The sequence below is a fragment of the Urocitellus parryii genome, chromosome X, assembly GCF_045843805.1.
Source record: "Urocitellus parryii isolate mUroPar1 chromosome X, mUroPar1.hap1, whole genome shotgun sequence".
In the NCBI taxonomy this organism is placed as follows: Eukaryota; Metazoa; Chordata; class Mammalia; order Rodentia; family Sciuridae; genus Urocitellus; species Urocitellus parryii.
The window spans coordinates 30,073,426-30,093,470 of NC_135547.1; the positions used below are offsets into that span (position 1 = coordinate 30,073,426).

The 20,045-nt window shown below is 39.8% G+C and overlaps 1 long non-coding RNA gene and 1 pseudogene across 1 annotated transcript in view; one reads left to right on the top strand and one right to left on the bottom strand.

The window, feature by feature from the left end:
- Positions 1-20,045, bottom strand: part of LOC144250795 (uncharacterized) — a 48,343-nt gene that overhangs the window by 19,768 nt on the left and 8,530 nt on the right. The gene's annotated exons all lie outside the window — the stretch shown is intronic.
- LOC144250800 (protein YIPF5 pseudogene) lies at positions 4,841-6,086 on the top strand (annotated as a pseudogene).

Below are 20,045 nucleotides of genomic sequence, written 5' to 3' on the forward strand. Positions count from 1 at the left end.
TAAATGGAGTCAGTGGTCTTTTCTTGTGTCCTGGTCTAACATCTACCTGTGAAAAAAACAATATCACATCCCTTGGAGGGATCACAGAGATTAAAGCCATCACCAAAGATGGAGTCAATAGCCGGTCAGAAGTTACTTTAGAGCCCAGCATGGTGGCACACACCTATAATCCCAGTGGCTCGGGAGGCTGAGGCAGGAGGATGGCGAGTTCAAAGTCAACCGTAAAAATGGCAAGGTGCTAAGCAACTCGGTGAGACCCTGTCTCTAAATAAAATACAAAATAGGGCTGGGGATGTGGCTCAGTGGGTCGGGTGCCCCTGAGTTCAATACCCCATACCCCTCCCTGAAAATTCTTCTATTTTCTACAAACTAACTACTACTCTTTGTTTTCTCATCTACTCTGGAAATAGTTTTTAAAAGATCCTGAAGTAATTTAAAGACCACTTGTGACCTTGCCTGCATTTCCCTGCTCATTGCTAGCTACTACCTAAAGGTTTCTTTGCTTGAGCAGATTAACACATGTCCTGATACCTGATAAGCAGCTATTGATCTGGTAAATCCTTTTTTCCATATCTATTCATAAGGCCCTTTGTACCTATAATAATATACCTGTTCATAAGCAGTTTGCTTTCAGCTGGAAAGGCCAGTAATATACTTTCACTGACCTTCCTGAGGGGTATATCCACTCTCCAGCCCTCGTCATAATTTAGTTCACAGAGACCTTTATTCCCTTTCTCTTTATTTTTTTTTTATGTGATGATGAGGATTGAACCCAATGCCTCACACATGCGAGGCAAGCACTCTACCACTGAGCTATAGCCCCAGCCCTTGATCCCCTCTCTCTTCCACATGGTATCACACAGGTCTATTACATAGACAACATTATGTTGACTAGACCAACTGAGCAAGAGGAAGCAACCACTCTGGACTTTCTAGTTAAGCATTGGTATGTCAGGGGACGGAAAATAAATTCCATTACAATTCAAGGGCCTTCAACTTCAGTAAAATTTCTAGGAATTTAATAGTGTGGGGCCTGCTGGGATACCCCTTCTAAGGTACAGGATAAGTTGTTGCATTGGCACCTCTTATAAACAAGAAGAAAGCTGTGGCACAGGTCTCTAATCCCAGTAGCCCTGTAATCCCAGTGGCTCAGGAGACTGAGGCAGGAGGATCAAGAGTTCAAAGTTAGCCTCATCCATTTAGTGGAGCCCTAAGCAACTCAGTGAGACTTTGTCTTTAAATAAAATACCAAAACAAAGGGCTGGAGATGTGGCTTGTGTTTAAGCACCCCTTAGTTCAATTCCTAATACAAAAAAAAAAAAAGAATCACAATATATGGTGGGCCTATTTGGATTTTAGAGACAGCATGTTCCTTGCTTGGGTGTGTTACTCCAGCCAATCTATCAAGTGACTTGAAAGGCTATTAGTTTTCACTGGGGCCCAGAACAGGAGAAGGCCCTGTAACAGGTCCAGGTTGCTGTGCAGGTTGCTCTGTCCCTTGGGCCATATGACCCAGCAGACCCTATGGTACTTGAAGTGTCAGTGGCATATAGGGATCTTGTCTGGAGCCTTTGGCAGACTCCCATAGATGAGTCACAGAAGAGGCCATTGGAATTTTGGTGCCCAACCACTTAGTAGCCAGTTGATTATATTTGACCACTTCCATGATGGAAGGGACAACAGTTTATCCATACTGTGATAAACACTTGTTCTTGCTATAAGATTTGCTTTTCCTGCACATAATGCTTCTGCCAAAACTATGATCTGTGGACTTACAGAAAAATCTTATCCACCATCATGGTATTGCACACAGCATTCTTCTGACCAAGGAACTTGCTGCACAAAGAAGTGCAGCAATGGTCTCATGCTCATGGAATTCACTGGTTCACCACCATCCTGAAGGAGATAGTTTGATAGAACTGTGAAAGATGAATTTTTGAAGATGAATTTTTAAAGATGACTTTTGAAGATGAATTTACAGCACCAGGGGCTGGGGATGTGGCTCAAGCAGTAGCGCGCTCGCCTGGCATGCGTGTGGCCCGGGTTCGATCCTCAGCACCACATACAAACAAAGATGTTGTGTCTGCCGAAAACTAAAAAATAAATATTAAAATCCTCTCTCTCTCTCTCTCTCTCTCTCTCTCTCTCAAAATAAATAAATAAATAAATAAATAAGCAAAACACAAAGAATTTACAGCACCAGCTAAGTGGAAATACCTCACAGGGTTGGGGCAAGGGTCTCCATAAGGCTGTATATGCTCTTTTAAATTTTTTGGTAGTGGGGATTGAACCCACAGGTGCTTTATTAAGCTATATCCCCAGCCCTTATTTTTATTTTTAGACAGGTTCTCACTAAGTTGGTGAGTCTGGCCTCAAACTTGTGATCCTTCTGGCACAACTCTCAGCCTCTGGAGTTGCTGGTATTAAAGTTGTGCACCACTATGCCTAGCTTATATATGCTCTTAATCAGCACCCACTATATGGTACTGTCCTATACTTAGGATTCATGGGTCCAGGAATCACAGGGTGAAAACAGGAATGGTACTACTCACTATTACCCCTAGTATCCTACTAGCTAAACTTTTGCTTCCTGTCCCCAAAGTTTTATGCTGTTCTGGCCTAGAGTTATTGTCTTATTTCCAGAGGAGAAATGCTTCTACCAGAAGGCACAACAATGATCCCATTGAACTGGAATTTAAGACCTCCCCCTGGCCATTTTGGGTTCCTCAAGACTCAGGCTAAGAAGGGAGTTATGGTGTTGGGGCTCTTGATCTAGATTACCAAGCGGAAATTGAATTATCACTCCACAATGGAGATAAGGAAGAATACTCCTGGAGTGCAGGAGATTCCTTGGGGTGTCTCTTAGTATTAATCATGTTCTGTTATTAAAGTCAATAGGAAACTACAAGGTCCCAGTCCAGGGATGATTTCAGATGTCTCAGACCCTTCAGGAATGAAGGTGTGAGTTACCCATGCAGGTAAAGAATCAGAATCTGTCGGGGTACTTGCTGAAGGCAGACAGAATACAGAATGGGTAGTAGAAGAAAGTGTTTATAAATATCAATTATGGCCATGTGACCAGACACAGAAATGAGTATTGTAATTGTCATGGGTATTTTTTCCTATTTTGTTAAGAACATGATTGTGCATATATATATACATGTGTTAAGTGGATATGTTTGTTTCCTCTTATTCCTTTATCATATAATATAATATTGATTAACTTAATATCAGTAAAGTGATATCAAATAGACATTATAGTATTTAATGCATTAGTTATACTATTTAAGAGTAAGGCATCATTTAAGTTTTTCCTCCTATTTTGGGGAATGAATTAGTATATTTTTGGTTGTACGAAGGACAGTTATATCATGTTAAGTAGACTTATGACCTTGCTTTTTGATTTGTTTGTTTTTGGTACTAGGGATTGAATGAACCCAAGGGTTCTCAATCACTGAGGTACATTGCCAGTCCTCTTTATTTTTTTTTTTTTTAATATTTATTTTCTAGTTCTCGGCGGACACAACATCCTTGTTGGTATGTGGTGCTGAGGATCGAACCTGGGCCGCACGCATGCCAGGCGAGCGTGCTACCGCTTGAGCCACATCCCCAGCCCCTCTTTATTTTTTATGTAGAATTAAATTTTTAAAAAAGTTGCTTAGGTCCTTGCTAAGTTGCTGAGACTGGCTTCAGATATGCAATCCTCCCACCTCAGCCTCCTGAGTTCCTGGGATTACAGGTGTGTGCCAACATAACTGACACTTAATAGAATATTAAGTAGGATTTTTAAAAATCAGTTTGGGCTGGATACAGTGACCCATACCTGTAATCCCAGAAAATGGGGAGGCTAAAGTAGGAGGACCGCTTATTATTGTTAAATTAACAAAGGGTAGGGCTGGGGATGTGGCTCAAGCGGTAGCGCACTTGCCTGGCATGCGTGTGGCCCAGGTTCAATCCTCAGCACCAAATACAAACAAAAGATGTTGTGTCTGCCAATAACTAAAAAATAAATATTAAAAAATTCTCTCTCTCTCTCTCTCTCTCTCTCTTTCTAAAAATAAATAAATTAACAAAGGGTGGACTTGTACTGGTTAATCTGGATTGTCAACTTGATTGTATTGAGATGCATAAAATTAAGATACGGGCTGGGGATGTGGCTCAAGCCATAGCGCGCTTGCCTGGCATGCGTGCGGCCTGGGTTCGATCCTCAGCACCACATACAAAACAAAGATGTTGTGTGTCCGCCAATAACTAAAAAAATAAATATTAAAATTCTCTCTCTCTCTCTCTCTCCCTCTCCCTCTCTCACTCTCTCTTTACAAGAAAAAAAAAAGATTAAGCAACTATTGAGTGTGTCCATGGTTCCAGAAATGATTGGCATGTGGGAAGGCAAACTGAGTGGCAAGACCTGCCTTGAATATGGATGGCACAGTTTAATAGGGTAGAGGCCTGGATGGAACAAAAGGTGGGAGAAGGAGGAAGTCAACAAAGGTATGAGCTGGATTCCTCTCAATTGCTGCTGTGATCACTCAAGGACATTGACCTTCACTCTTCCAAAGCACACTCTGACCCATGATTCCCCAGGGAGTTTCCAGGCCTTCAATCCCAGACTGAGGCTGCCTTATCAGTTCTTCTTCTTAGGCTCCAGCTTCATGGACTGAGCAGTTACTTGTTCTTTGGCCCTCCATTCTGTATATAGACACAATGGTATCATCTGGCTTCTGATCCTGTGAGCCAATCTAATAAATACCTTTTTACAACATATATATATATATATATTACATATATATCTATCTCTTGTTGGTTCTGATCCTTTAGAGAACACTAATACAGACACGTAGCAACGGGGCTACTACAGGGTCTGGAACTGAGTTGGGGGTTATTTGGGGCCGCTGGAGGTACAACTGCTTCCGCCGCTGCCGACCCCGCGTTTGATCATTTGCAATGTCGGGCTTTGAGAACTTAAACACGGAATTCTACCAGACAAGTTACAGCATCGATGACCAATCTCAGCCGTCCTATGATTATGGAGGAAGTGGAGGACCCTATAGCAAACAGTATGCTGGCTATGACTATGCGCAGCAAGGCCGATTTGTCCCTGCAGACATGATGCAGCCACAACAGCCATACACTGGTCAGATTTTCCAGCCAACTCAGGCATATACTCCAGCTACACCTCAGCCATTCTACGGAAACAACTTTGAGGATGAACCACCTTTATTAGAAGAATTAGGTATCAATTTTGACCACATCTGGCAAAAAACACTAACAGTGCTACATCCATTAAAAGTAGCAGATGGCAGCATTATGAATGAAACTGATTTGGCAGGACCAATGGTTTTTTGCCTTGCCTTTGGAGCCACGTTGTTACTGGCTGGCAAAATCCAGTTTGGCTACGTATATGGGATCAGTGCAATTGGATGTCTAGGGATGTTTTGTTTATTGAACTTAATGAGTATGAGGGGTGTTTCATTTGGTTGTGTGGCAAGTGTCCTGGGATATTGTCTTCTTCCCATGATCCTACTTTCTAGCCTTGCAGTGATGTTTTCTTTGCAAGGAATGGTAGGAATCATTCTCACTGCTGGGATTATTGGATGGTGTAGTTTTTCCGCTTCCAAGATTTTTATTTCTGCATTAGCTATGGAAGGACAGCAACTTTTAGTAGCATATCCATGTGCTTTATTATATGGAGTCTTTGCCCTAATTTCCGTCTTTTGAACTGAACTTACTGGGATGTGGACGTCAGTGGGCCAAATACACAAAAAGAACCTTGAACTCTTAAATTGGACCAGCACACTGCTGCAACACAATTCTCGTGCAGATTTACAATAGACTATTGGAGCAGTGGAAGTAAACATGTATCTTTTGTTCATTTTTATAGAACTTTTGAATACTGTATTGGATTTACCTGCAGTGTGACTAGCTTTAAGTGTTTGTGGTTATACAAATAAGAAGTACTATTTCTTTCCTGTTCTGCATTCTTTGAAAAACAACTTTTCTTCCTTACAAATTATATTACGATGTTTTTGATAGATTTTTATCAACTGTGGGAAACTAACCACAAAGCTGATAATCTTTCTTAAAAACAACCCAGTTATATATAGTAAACAAGATACAAAACTTATTGCAGAAATATTTTTCCAAGGAATTAGGAAAGAAAAATTACCTGTATTCTCAAATTAAGTACAGTGAAACAATAAAAACTGGATCCAGGCAGAGTGTTGTGAGTTTGCACTCCAAAAGAATTGACAGTCCTGTAAATTATCTCATAAAAATTATTTGCTAAAATTCAAAGATATGGGAAGTTCACAATAGACATGAAACATGAACGGCTGTGTAGATATTAATATTATCTAAACTTGAACTGACCACATTATTGCTTAGTTGGGTCTCCACATTTCCCAGGAGAAAGAAAATTGCTAACTTTTTTTGAGAAAAATATTTAAAATTTCACAATTTGAGTATTGCATTTATCAATGTAAAGTACATTTGATGCTTAATAATTAAAGTTTTCCCAATTAAAAAAAATAGAGAACACTAATACATACTTCCTGTTAGATGTCTCAAAACTTTCTCAAATTGAACATATTGGAAAGCAAACTCTTGTCGGGCGCGGTGGTGCACACCTGTAATTCCAGTGGCTCGAGAGGCTGAGGCAGGAGTTCAAAGCCAGCCTCAGCAAAAGTGAGGTGTGAAGCAACTCAGTGAGACCCTGTCTCTAAATAAAATACAAAATAGGGCTGGGGATGTAGCACAGTGGTCGAGTGCCCCTGAGTTCAATCCTCAGTACCAAAAAAAGAAAAGAAAGCAAACAAGCAAACTCTTTCTCTTCTCCCCAAAACTAAACCCAAACCCATAATCTGGTCCTCTTGCAGTGTTCCTTAACTCAGTAAGTGGCACCATTTTTTATTTCTGAAACATTAAACACAGGGGTGCTCTACTAATGACATACATCCTCAACCCTTTTTATTTTATTTTATTTTGGTGGTGTAGGGAATTGAACCCAGAACATTGTGCCTGTGAGGCAAGTACTATACCAACTGAGCTATATCCCCAGCCCTTCACATTTGTATTTTGAGACAAGGTCTCACTAAATTGCTTAGGGCCTCACTAAGTTGCTGAGGCTAGCCTTGAACTTGTGATCCTCCTGCCTAAATTGAATTTCTGGGGTTTTGTTGTATACCACTGCACCTGGATTTCCTGGTATTTCTAATAGACTTTGTTTTATATGTCTCTAAGTCATGTTGTTGTATGCATAAAAGTTTACAACATGTTTTTGATGGCATACTATGCTTTTTATGAATATTAAATATCCATTTATCTTTTTTCATATAATTTTTGGCTCTGAATTATATTTTTCCGATTCAAACATTACTTCTTTTGCTAGCATTTGTATAATTCAAAGTTTTACTGTTTCTTTGCTCACCACTATTTCTCAAGTTCCATGTTTCTCCTTTCAGATTTTTTTTTTTTTTGGTACCAGGGATTGAACCCAGAGGCACTCCACCTCTGAGCCACATCTCCGGCCCTATGTATGTATGTATGTATGTATGTATTTATTTAGAGACAGGGTCTCACTGAGTTGCTTAGGGCCTTGCTAAATTGCTGAGGCTGGCTTTGAACTCGTGATCCTCCTGCTTCAGCCTCCAGAGCCCCTGGGATTGCAGGCATGTGCAACCATGCCTGTCTCCAGATTCATTTTTTATTTTGCAGTAATAAATACTTGAGCAGTTACTAGAGGTCCTGAATATGTGTGAAATGTGTTGTGAATCTGTCTGAAAATTAGAATTGGGAAATCAGAGTTTTGTTCCTCCCATCATTTCACTTCTTCACCCCAGTGCCTTTTCCCCATGCAGGGTCAACTGTTCTACTTATTAGTTTTGTCCTTCTCTTTTGTGCTGTAGATTTTCTCTACATATTTCTGGAAATCCTTTGTTGACTGTGCCTATTAGTGAAGAAGGGACAAACTGATGAGTAAACATAACTTGCCTAGTTCCTTTCTGCAGTTCTGTCAGCCTGTGTTCCTGGACTGGCCTGTCTGCTCAGGGAGAGAGCTTTGTGTAAGTGGATTGAATGTGTTGACCTGTGAGACTTCACTTTAAAGTGGGTGGATACAGAGGAGACAGAAAAGCCAGTCCCTTCCCTCCCTGCAAATTGCCCAAATAACTACTGTGGCAGTGGGAGGACTTCAGTATATTTCTCTTCTGGTCAAAATTGTGTCTATTTTTTCCCGTACATTTTCTGCTATATCCAGATTTTATTGAAGTTTGTTATTTTTTTCCCTAGGATCATACACTCACACTAGCAAACTTTGGAAAATATTTTACTTTCTTTAGTGTGAAATTCTAGAATCAGTTGGGGGAAGGTGGGGCAGGGCAGTCACAGAGGCACCCAAGTGGCCTTTCTTTTCTGAATGCAATTCTTTAATTATCTACAGGGGTCCCTTGATCTTTGCATTTATTCATTCTGAGATTTGGTTTTCTCTGGATTTGCTCCAGTGATTTGTTCTTGTAGGTTTTGGACTGAAATCCTCCTCCTCTCTTATCAATATAATTCCATCTGATTTCTATCCTCAAGGTATTCTTTATACTTTCTGGATGGCTGATGGTACACTTTCCTTAGATGATACCATTCTTGTTCATTTTGCTTTTCTGATATTTTAAGGGATTTGTGGGGGTAGGATGGGAACAAAGTTACAAGTGTTTATACTGCCATCTTAATCTAATCTGACAAAGTAATTTTCTTATTTCGATTTGCCTGTGTCAAGGACACTGGCCAGGGCTCACAAAGGAGGAAAGTGATTTGAGGTCAAGGGTATAGCACTTGGGTAGAACACTTGCCTAGCATGCACAAGGCCCTGGATTCCATCCCCAGCACCTTCCCTTACTCCAAAAAAAAAAAAGAAAGAGAGCAAAGGGGAAATCCAGTGTCACCTGATTTTAGGACTTCTGATAAAGGACTCTTCTTACTTAGAAATCTAGTATCTGTATATCAGTGCTTCTGAGAGCCAAATCTGCAGTTAGAACATAAGGCCCCTTGGGGCAAATTAGAAAAGTGCATGACCCTCAGAGCAGAAACTTTGCAAAACATAAAAACATAGTTCCCCCATCTCTGAATTAGAGCTAAAGGCTTGGTTGACCAGCAGAGTATAGGCTAAATTTCATTCCCCTACAAACACCCCTTGTGTAGGGCTGAGAGTGTTGCCGAAAGCTCAGTCCTTGTCCCCAATGCCAATGCAGTAATGAGGACATGGATTTGAGAAAAAAGAAAAAGAAGGTGTATTGCTTTGCTAGCAAAAGAGAAACACGGGGCTTCTGCCCATTGGCAGGAACAGGGGGATTTTATAGAGGTGATTCAGAAAAAAAATAAGCTTAGGGAGAAGACATCAGGAAGGAGAAGATCAGGGAAAAGAAGATCAAGGGGGAAAAGTAGATCGGGGGAGGAGAAGTTTAGGGGAAAGAAGACTGGGAAAAAAAAAAAAAACACAAGGGATATAGTCAAAACATCAATGAATCCCTGTTACAAGAGGGCAGATTGCAGCTCAGAGAGACTTTGCTAAAGTACAAAGTAGGCCTCCTATGATCACAACCTTTGCTGCCCACCATTCACCACACAAAAAGAGAGGCCACTGACCTCGCTAAGCCCTTGCAGAGCAGCCTAAGACCATCCTTCCAACAATCAGGGAAATTGGGTTTTAAGGACTAGACCCACGGGACACAGTGGCACATGCCTATAATCCCAGTGTCTCAGGAGGCTGAGGCAGCAGGATTGCATGTTTGAGGCCAGCCTCAAGAACTTAGTGAGACCCTGTCTCAAACTAAAAAATAAAAATAGCTGGGGATATAGCTCAGTAGTAAATAACTCCAGGGATTAATCTCCAGTACATAAAAAAGAAACTAATTAATTAAAAATTAGGGCCTTGGGGTTGGGGTTGTGGCTCAGTAATATAGAGTGCTTGCCTGGCATGTATGAGGCACTGGGTTCAATTCTCAGCACCAGATGTAAGTAAGTAAATAAATAAATAAATAAATAATTTCATCAACAACTAAAAAAATATTTTAAAAAATTAGGGCCTTCTCACTCAGGCTTCTAATAGAGTCACTCTGGGCAACAATAAGAGTTTTTGTTTTTTTTTTTTTTACTTGGTTGGTTGGTTGGTTGGTACTGGGGATTGAACCCAGGGGCACTTAAATACTAAGCCACAACCACAGCCCTTTTTTTGTATTTTATTTAGAGAAAACTCTCTGAGTTGCTTAGGGCCTTGTTAAATTACTGAGGCTGACTTTGAACTTGCAATCCTCCTGTCTCAGCCTCCTGAGCTGCCTAGATTACAGGCTTGCACCACCACGCCTGGCTGAACAGCGTTCTTTAATGCAAATGACACCAACATCCCTCAGCAATCATCAACCTCCACTAGGCCTCTCCAGGAATTATCTTTAATAACCAGAGACAAGGCCTCTATCCACCTTGCAAGAATACAACCTTACACATGCCCACCCCAACTTATCCCAGTGGCCCATCTGGGCCATTCACCAAAAGACAAATGCTTATCTTATTTATACTTTTAAAGCAAAAAAAAATGGGATTATTCAATAGACATTGGGCTATAACTTGTTTTAGTTCCCAATTAACACACCAAGACACATTTTACATAAAATTATGTTACTTTCCTGGCCCCCAGGGCCTTACACATGCTAGGCAAACACTAAATTATACCCCCCCAGCACATTTTATTTTTATTTTGAGACAATGTCTTACTAAATTGCAGAGGCTAGCCTCACACTTGCTATCTTTCTGCCTTAGCTTCTAGAGTAGCTGGGATTATGTGTATGTGCCACTATACATAGCTACATTTTCTTTCCTTTTTAAAAATGTTTCCTTTTCCTTGGTTTAATCATTGTTTCTCCTTTCTATTTACTTAGAAAAGAAAAACTTTTTTTTTTTTTTTTTTTTTTTTGGTACCAAGGATTAAATTCAGGAATGCTTAACAGGTGAGCCACATTCCCAGCCCTTTTTTATATTTTATTAGAGACAGTTGCTCAGGACCTCACTAAGTTGCTGTGGCTGGTTTTGAACTCAGGATCCTCCTGCCTCAGCCTCTGGAATTGCTGGGATTATAGGCGTGCACCACCACACCTGGCTATTTAGATTTTTATGATCCTCTTTAAAGTCATGTACAATTACACACAGCAGTCCTATTTGTACCTATGGCTAAATCTTCCCAAACTATCCAATATATTTGGTACCAGGGATTGAACCCAAGGGTGTTTAACCACTGAACCACATCCCCAGTCCTTTTTTATTTTTTTATTTAGAGACAGGGTCTCACTAAGTCCTTAGGACCTTGCTAAATTGCTGAGACTGGCTTTGAATTCATGATCCTCTTCCCTCAGCCTCCAGAGTTGCTAGGATTACAGGACTGCACCATCACAGTTGGCTCAATATGTTTTTTTTTTTTTTTGAGAGAGAGAGAGAGAGAGAGAGAGAGAGAGAGAATTTTTTAATATTTATTTTTTAGTTTTCGGCGGACACAACATCCTTGTTTGTGTGTGGTGCTGAGGATCCAACCCGGGCCGCATGCATGCCAGGCGAGCGCACTACTGCTTGAGCCACATCCCCAGCCCCTCAATATGGTTTTGTATGCAGTTAAAGTAATAGATAATCTGAAAGTTCCTTTTTTTTTTTCTCAGAGCCCTCTGTCCTCCTACTCTCATCTCCTAAGTCAGTTCTTCTCCCATGCTTCCTCTTTCTTGGTTTACTCTCTAGTTTTAGTGGAACATGCCCTCTAGTTACTTCCTGAGAGTGTATGCATAGGAGAAAAAAATTATTAAAGTATTTTTTCTTTTTCTCACATTTTTATTGGCACATACTGATAAGATTTTTTTGTTACATATTCATATATGTACACAACACACAATATATAACATAATTTGGCCAATATCACTCCCCAACACTTGGGAGGAAAAAAAATTTGAGCACTGTGTGTCTGAAAATGTATTTGTTTTACCCTAATAATCAATTGATAGGTTAACTGAATATAGAATCATATGTTGTAAATTACATTTACTACAAATTTTGAAGGCATTGTCTTTCAGTGTTACTGATTTCTTTTTTTTTTTCCCTTCATACTGGGGATTGAACTCAGGGGGCACTTGTTCACTGAGCCACATCCCCAGCCCTATTTTGTATTTTATTTAGAGACAGGGTCTCACTGAGTTGCTTAGTGCCTCTCCATTGCTGAGGCTGGCTTTAAACTCACAATCCACCTTCCTCAACCTCCTGAGCCACTGGGATGATAGGCATGTGCCACCACGCCCAGCTCCTGATTTCCTTTAAGAAGGCCAATGTCATTCCTAGTCCTGATTCCTTATATGGAACCTTTTATTTTTTTTCCACCCCTGGAAGCTTTTAAGGTCTTTCCTTTAACTCTAGTATCCTGAAATTTCACATTGGTATGTCTTTATGCAGGCCTTTTCTCACTCATGTTTCATGTTTTACAAATAAAACAGTTTCTTATTTCTCTGACTAAGCTTATTGGAATAGAAGCACAGTGGGTTTTTATTTCATTATTTCAGTCTGTTCCCTTCACTGCCTATTTTCTCCAAGTTCCCCTTTTCTTTTTTTCTTTTCTTTTTTTTTTTTTTGGTTGGGGGGAATGGGGTAGCCTCTGGCTTTCATGCTGAAACTTCCCTTGAATTGGCTGAAGTCCCTGGTGACTAGTTTATTTTTAAAATAAGGCACCAAATACCTGACTGGAAATTCTGTGTACCTGTGAGAGGGGATGGGCTTGGTTGTACAATGAGTGGATGGCAGGAATGTTTTGTTGGCTATTAGGGATTGAACCCAAGGACACTTTGTGCTGAACTACATCCCCTGTGCTTTTATTTTTTATTTTTTAATTTAAAGCTAGGGTCTCCCTAAGTTGCATAGGGTCTCACTAAGTTTCTGAGGCTGGCTTTGAACTTGCAATCCTCCTGCCTCAGCCTCTTGAATCACTGGGATTACAGTTGCTAGTGCTTTTACTGGTGTTAGCTACTCTCATTCAGCTTCCTATCAGCTTTCCATCTTCACAAGTTGTGCTTTCAGGTAAGATTTTTCTCCTAGTTTCATGGAAGTTATCTGTCAATCAATCAGTAGGTGTTTAGCATGTGAGAGGACCTGGATTCAAACTACAGCACCAAAAACAAATGCCACTGATTATTCCATTAAAAACTCTAAGTACAATGGGAATAGAAAAATATTTTCTAGCCAGATACAGTGGGTGCACATTTGTAATTCCCACTGACTCAGAAGGCTGAGGCAAGAGGATCTGAGTTCAAAGCCAGCCTCAGCAAGTTAGTGAGGCCCTAGGCAACTCAGTGAGACCGTGTCTCTAAATAAAATATAAAAAGGACTTTTGGGATGTGGCTCACTGGTTAAGTACCACTGGGTTCAATTCCTGGTACCAATGACAAAATAAAGAAAAATACTTTCTAAACATAATAAAGGGTATCAAGAGGCCATCTCCAATGATTGTAATAATGTCATTTCTCCTGAAATTCAGAAATAAGGCACAGATAGATGTCCACTATAGTGTTATGAAGGTTCTGAAATATAATAAGACAAAGAAATGAAATACACTATGTAAGTTTAAAAGAAAAAAAATGCAATTATTTGCAGATGATATGATTATATGCATTCAGAATCTAAGAAATGCAATTCCAAAACATTAAAACTAAGTCTATGTTGTGGATATCTGTTGTTTGTATTTACTCAGCATTCCTTCCTCTCTGCTTCTAGCAATAGCTCTCTTCTTCCTTTGATTTTTCTGCTCCTACTTCACTGTCCTTCTGATGTAGTCCTGATGGAACAGGCAATCAATTTCCCCTACTCTTCAGGGCAAAGCACCTAACCTGCAATGGATATATATAAAATATGAAACCTTGCTGGACCCAGTGGCAGTTTCAAAAGGTAGGCATGAGAACCAGACAGGAGACATAAGACTTTCCTTGGAATTTTCCAAAGCAGAGGTAGAGAAGTAGTGTTTCTCTCTCTCTCTCTCTCTCTCTCTCTCTCTCTCTCTCTCTCTCTCTCTCTCACTCACTGTAAGGATGTACAGAGCAGTTAGAAGCCATGTTGTGTCTCTACCAAATAGAAGACTCTTAGAGAATGAGGCAACACAAGAGAGAAGTTGAGATGAAAGAAGAGATGGAGAACCTAGAGAGTATTTGAGTCCCTGGATCCAGTTGCATCTGCAATCTGTCCTGACCTTCCCAATTACATAAATCAGTCAACTGCATTTTCCTGTTAAGTTTATTCAACCTGGGTTTCTGTCACTTGCAAAAAAGCGTTGTAACAGAAGCTGGGTGTCAGATAAATATACAGATTCCCATAGCTTTCATTTTTTTTTATTTTTTGAGGTATCTTTTCAAGTATTATAAAATAGCCCCTCTCTTTTTGTTTCATTTTCCAGCTTTTTATTTTTTAATTTTTAATATTTTTTAGTTGTTGATGGACCTATATGTTATTTATTTGTATGTCGTGTTGAGAATCCAACCCAGTGTCTCACACATGCTAGGCAAGCACTCTACCACTGAGCCACAACCCCAGCCCTCATTTTCCAGCTTTATTATAAAATTTTTCAATCATTCAGAAAACATCAAAGTGAACATCAGTATACCCAATACCCTTTTACTGTTATCATTCTATTATTATATTCCAATAAATTTCTCTTTTTCTAGTATAACAGAAACAAAACCAGAAATATTATATCCCATTCACAACAGTGATATGTGAAACACCAAAGGCACAAATAAAGTCGCAACAAAATTCTCCTTCTAGACAAAGGAGTAGAAAGGAGCAACCTAGCAACACAGAATTCTAATTTTAATTGATCTACCGAAGCCAAGTACCAAGGAAATAATTCACCAATGCCTGCAATGGCCTAGTGGGGAGCCTAGATTTTCACTCTTGGCAGTCTCTATGAGACTACCCTTTGTGTCCCCCCAACCCTAGACTTTCACCCTTGGCAATCCATAATGAGACTCCCATTTTGTGTTCCCCCAACCCCTCAGTAGAGACCACTTAGTGAGCCTGATGCCCCTCCCCCTCCTGGGGTGGTGTCAGAGAACTTTCATTACTTCTGCCCCCACCCCACAGTAACAGAGTCCTCCCCTCCTCAGTAATGCCAGTTTAGGAACTGTGCCAGTCAGCACAGAACAACCTTGGCTTACTAGTCGACTTGCCATAGACTCTGGGAAGTATATTGCTATTAAATCTTTTTGAGTTTTTATTTTATGCTTTTGTTGCCAAGCTGCGAGCCAACTGGTTATTCCCCTGCGAGGATTGGTCAGGCCTGCTGTCAATCATCTAAAAGTCTGTTAACTGGTCGGCCTTGGTGGGCGGGACTAGAACAAAGGGCTTTAGGTATTAGCTTCTTGTTGGAAGGTCTCTTCAAACCTCTGGTTTAATTGAAGGGATCCGACGTTAGATGGAACAAAACAACAAATTCCTGCGGTGAGAGTGAGCCAAACCACCTTTCTGAGATTGTGAAATGTGGGGAGGGTTATCATTTAGAAACTTCCTGAAGGTAGGCCTGGTTTGGGGCCACAAAACTAAGGGAAGCCGTGTTATTCTCATGTTCTCTTTCTTGTACTAAATTTCATTGTTCCCAAATATTTAGAAGAGGTATGTTAAAAAAAAAATATAGGCCTTACTCACCTGTGATGTGAAGGGAAAAGCATATTAGAATCGATTGTAATTACATATGGCGAGAACTACCCAGTAAAGTGATCACAGAAGGCCCCTTAACCAATGGTACTGTGACTTGAAGAGTTTGGCATAAAACAAATTTAGAGACCTGGTTCAGCTTTCATATGAGATGATATTTTAGATAACCCGGATAAATAGCTGGAGGACACTTTGAGGGAAGTCAATTTGTTTGTTTGTTTGGTGTTTTGGGCATTCAAACCAGTGGGGGCTCAAGCCATTGTAATTTGAAATATCATTTCAGGCTTCTGACTTAGATGTTAGTCTCAACAATGTATTTTCTTTCCCTGATTAGCTTCAAATGGAAGATGAAAAATATAGGAATAGTGCTGGGGGTGGTGGCGTCTGCCTTTAATCCCAAAGGCTCAGGAAACTAAGGGCATAGCAGACTAAGGCAGGAGGATCCTGGGTTCAAGGCCCCAGCCTCAGTAATTTAGCGAGGCCCCTAAGCAACTCATTGAGACCCTGTCTCTAAATAAAATGTAAAAAGGGATGGGGATCTGGCTCAGTGGTTAAGCGCCCCTGTGTATGTACAATCCCCAGGGGGTAAAAAAAAAAAAAAGCCGGTTGTGGTGGCGCAAGCTTCCAACAGTTCAGTAGGCTGAGCCTGGAGGATTCTGAGGCTCTGGAGAGGCGCTTAGCCAATCAGTAAGACCCTGTCTCTAAATAAAATGTAAAAAGGGATGGGGTTGTCGCTCAGGGAGTCAGCGTCCCTAGGTACAATCCCCAGTACTAAAAACAAACAAACAAAACAAAAAAAAAAACAAACCGGCTTCGGCGCACGCTCCAAACGGCTCCGGAGGCTGAGGCTGGAGGATCCGGAGTACAAAGCCAACCTCAGCAACTGGGGAGGCGCTTATCAACTCAGCGAGAGACCCTGTCTCTAAATAAAATGTAAAAAGGGCTGGGGATATGGCTCAGTGGTTAAGCGTGCCAGGGCTCAATCCACAGTACTAAACAAACAAAAAACAAAAACAAAACAAAAAACCGCCAGTTGCTGTGGCACAAGCTCCCAACGGCTCAGTGAGGCTGAGGCAGGCGGATCGTGAGTTCCAGCCAGCCTTAGCAACAGGGAGGCGCTTAGCAACGATGAGAATGTAAAAAAGGGCTGGGGATGTGGCTCAGTGGTTGAGTGCCCCTGAGTTCAATCCCTGGCACCAAAACAAACATGGCAGTATAATTAGAAGGGGTAAAAGAGAGGAGTGTGATTAGCAATCAGTTGGTTCAGAAATTAGTCAATGAATCTATAAAACCATTTAGATATGTGGGAGAGGATTGCTCCAAAAGTGAATTCTCTGTTTTCTAACATAGCCCTAAAAGATAGAAGATGTCTCACTCATCTGAATCAGGAGAAATGAATGAGGATCGGGCACCTTCAGAAGGCAATGGTGAGTAAATTGGCTAGTAAAGCTTAGAGTTAAATGTGAAAATTGTTGACAATAGGTTTAGGAAGCATAAGTAAATTATAAAGAAATTATACCTAAGAAGATCAAGCACAGTGAAACAAACATAGCAAGGTGGAAGTAAATTTCTCCAGAAAAATTTGGCATGAGGCAATGGTGGTCAAGAGGGCACTTTTTGTTTTATAATGAGTTATTCTTGTTTTACAATGAGAATGAAGTCATGTAACATTTTGGCAAACTCAAGTTTGATAAAATTTAGTGTTGCTAAGGGTGTGGAGCAATAAACATTCATTCAGAAGATGAGATTACATATTGGGACAATATTTCCAACAGGTGTCATGGCAGTCAAAATTTTAAATATATATTTCCCTCAAACAAATTCTACTATTTTGAATATATGCTCAGAAATACTTTTGTACATGCACATAGATAGATGTTGCAGGATACTCATTGCAGCATGTTTATAGTCACAGAATATTGGAAATAACCAAATATCCCCCAATAGAGGAATGGTAAAATAAAATGTGGTATATCTTTACTATGAAATAATATGCAGCCCTTAAAAAGAATGAGGTTGATCTCTATACACTGTTGTGGAAATATCTTCAATTTCTATTAAGTGAAAAAAGCAAATGATATAGCTATATATATATAGTAATGTTACCATTTTTATCTAAAAATACCAAAGCTTCCTGTTTGTGTATGAATACATGTGTATACACACATATATATGCACATGTATATAAATGCCATAGATGGTGAAGGAAATGCACCAAATTTAACAGGGAAAGGACACTTATGCTTTTTATCCTATATTCTACTTTTTTTTTTTTTTTTTTTGTAGTGGGGATTGAACCCAGGGTGCTTAACCACTGAGCCACATCCACAGCCCTTTTTATATTTTATTTTGAGACAGGGTCTCATTAAGTTGGTAGGGCCTCACTAAGCTGCTGAGGCTGACCCCAAACTTGTGATGCTACTGCCTTATCCTCCTGAGTCACTGAGATTACAGGTGTCCACCACCATGTCTAGCTTTGATTTTTTTTTCTTACAAGAAGAATGTTTATGCATCATTTGTACAAGTAAACAAAAGTGAAAGGTATGTACTATGTAGGAAGTATATACTATGTAGCACTTTCCAAACACAATTAAAAGGGAAAGTCAGTTCAGCAAAAGTAAAGAAAAGGGGAAAAGAAACAATAAAATTTGATAGACTTTTATAAAGTGATAATTTTTTAAAAAGTGATTGGATAGGGCTGGGGATGTGGCTCAAATGGTAGCGCGCTCGCCTGGCATGCATGCGGCCTGAGTTAAATCCTCAGCACCACATACAAACAAAGATGTTGTGTCGGCCAAAAACTAAAAAAATAAATAAATAAATATTAAAATTCTCTCTCTCTCTCTCTCTCTAAAAAAAAGTGATTGGATAGGATACATACACACACACACACACACACACACACACACATAGTATGCTCTCCCTAGAAATAATAAGGTAGATCTATGTATACTAATAAGGACAGATATTTGTGATAAAATATTAAGGAAGGAATAAATAAATAAAGTCATAGAACAGTTCATATAGTGTGAAATCTTTTAAGGGGTGCCAGAGATTGAATCAAGGATCTCACACATGCTACGTACACATACACTAGCCCCCACGCCTTGTTTTGACAATTCTGGGGATTAGACCCAGGGGCACTTTATCACTGAACTACACACCCAACCATTTTTTAAAAAATTTGAGATAGGGGCTGGGATGTGGCTCAAGTGGTAGCACGCTCGCTTGTCATGTGTGCGGCCCGGGTTCGATCCTCAGCACCACATACAAAGATGTTGTGTCCGCTGAAAACTAAAAAATATTAAAAATTCTCCCCCTCTCTCTCTCTCTCATATATATATATATATATTTATTTATATATATTTATATATATTTTATATATATATTTATATATATTATATATATATTATATATATTTATATATATTTATATATATTTTATATATATATTTATATATATATATATAAAATCTCTTAAAAAAATTTGAGATAGGGGCTGGGGATGTGGCTCAAGCGGTAGCGCGCTCGCCTGGCATGCGTGCGGCCCAGGTTCGATCCTCAGCACCACATACCAACAAAGATGTTGTGTCCGCCGAGAACTAAAAAATAAATATTAAAAAATATTCTCTCTCTCTCTCTCTCTCTCTCTCTCTCTCTCTCTCTCTCTCTCTCTCCCTCTCTCTCTCCCTCTCTCTCTCCCTCTCTCCTCTCACTCTCTCTTAAAAAAAAAAAAAAAGAAATATTTTTGGCTCTGCGGGGTATATTTGATCTCCATTAAAACTCTGAACTTGGGGCTGGGATTGTGGCTCAGCGGTAGAGCACTCGCCTAGCACAGGTGGGACCTGGGTTCAATCCTCAGCACCACATAAAAATAAAGGCATTGTGTTGTGTCCATCTACACCTAAAAAATAAATATTTTAAAAAAATAACTCTGAACTCTGTTGTTTTAGCACAAAAGCAACCACAGAAAATATGTACATGAGGGGGTTGGGGATATAGTTCAGTTGGTAGAGTGCTTGCTTTGTATGCACAAAGCCCTGGTTTCAATCCCCAGCACCACAAAAAAAAAAAAAAAGAAAAGAAAGAAAGAAAAAAGAAAAGAAAATATGTACATGAATGAATATGGCAGTATTCCAATAAAACTTTACACAAACAGGCTGGGATTGGTCCATGGGCTATAGTTTCCCCACCGCGGTCTAGTTCATGTAAATTTGTATAGTATTGTCCAGTATTATGGTCATATTATCATCCTTGTCTTAATTTCCCATGTTTCAGCACCTCTTCCCTTTTGTGGGTCTCAGCAATTTCTTTTTTTTTCTTTCATTTTTATTTTTT